Raw genomic sequence first — 1,653 nt, forward strand, 5'->3', positions numbered from 1 at the left:
GGAAAATTGAACTGAGACATAAATGAAGATTTGTACACTGATGTTCAAAGCAGTGTTATTCACAACTGCAAGAACATGGAAACTGTCCAAATGTCTATCAACAAACAACTGGATTGAGAAATTGTGATACATTCACATTATGGAATACTATGCTGCACTCAGTAGGAATGATTTCAAGAACTACTATATAACGTGGAAGAGGCTGGAGAGCATCATGCTGAGTAAACTTACTCAGGCTCATAAGGACAGATTCTGCATACAACCATTATGTACAAACAGAAAGATAACTAGCAAGATGTATATGGACAGCCAAAGAGGAATGGGAAGTGCCGGGGACCGAAGGGGTAGGGGAATCATGAGTTGCATACAGAGTTTCGTGGGTGGTCGGTGGTGGGAGGGGGTGAAGGAATTAGGAGGCATCCAGTGGGGACCTGAAAATATGTAGTGGGCATAGATCAGTGGTGATTAATTTTATGAGATCCAATGTATGGGAATGATCATGAGAAGCACAATCTAAATGGAAAAAATATAAACAAAGCATAATTTTAAAAACCCTGCTTTTTTTTTTTTTTAAAACCCTGCATTTTGGCTAATTGTTTTTCATGGTTTTATAGTTGAGGCCTCAGGAAGGCATCACTCCTTAATCAATGTGGATTGACCTCCGCCTAGGAGGCTGGGAAAACAGCTAAGATTCCGGAATGTTATTAGGGAGCCTTTGTGCCCTCTCAAGCATCCAGTCTTCTCTTCCCCACCCTCCACAGGAAGTGCATATTTTCCACTTGAGTCCATTGAGCGGGAGAGACTCCTTCACAGAGCCTAGAATTCTTCTTAACTGTCTGACACCAAAGCCCCGCTGGGAGAGCTGAGTTAAATTCCCAGACAATGCACCTCATGTGCGGGGACGCTACTTGTCTATCATTGGAGGCTTGTGTGTCGCCAAGATGCTGAACAGGTTGCAGGTATGCTTCCAGACTAAGACACACTCCAAAAATAGAAGCTGACACTCTACTAAAAACGAATCAATGAAAGCACTGTGGAATACAGTGATCATGAAATTGGAGCCATTCCATTCATTGTACACAGGTTACTGTGAGTCATGGGTTTACCAGACAGTGGTTATCAATAGCTTGCTGTGACTGGGATAGGATTTCCTGTATTCGTTCAGCAGATTTTAATCAAACAATATGTGCAGAGCATATCATCCCACACTAAGTCCTCTGAGGAAGAGGCCATTATTTTCCCCCATGTTATGCATATATGCCTCAGTTATCTCCTACTACTGTAACAGACATGCCACAAGTGAAAGACTAGCAAGCAGAATTTTATTTTCTCAGAGTTAGAAGGTGAGAAGTTCAAATTCACAGTATTTTTGTGTCAGCCCAGAAGAAAGGTCTGACTTCTTTTGCCTCTGCTTCTGGACAATCTTTATATTGGTTGACATCTTTCTTTCCCCGTCTCTTCATATATATATATATTGTTGTTTTAGTTGTTGTTGTTGACTGCCTTTGAGTCGAGCATGACTCATAGGGACATAATGAACAAAAGGCCTGAAGCTCCTCTATCAACTATTGACATTTATCAAAGTTCATAGAGTTTCCGGCGGCATGTTATTTAGGAAGTGGATCCCACTCCTGCATGTATTGTTTTATATAT

Source organism: Elephantulus edwardii, unplaced genomic scaffold, assembly GCF_000299155.1.
Source record: "Elephantulus edwardii isolate Elephantulus edwardi_28Jun2011 unplaced genomic scaffold, EleEdw1.0 scaffold00095, whole genome shotgun sequence".
NCBI classification, from domain to species: domain Eukaryota; kingdom Metazoa; phylum Chordata; class Mammalia; order Macroscelidea; family Macroscelididae; genus Elephantulus; species Elephantulus edwardii.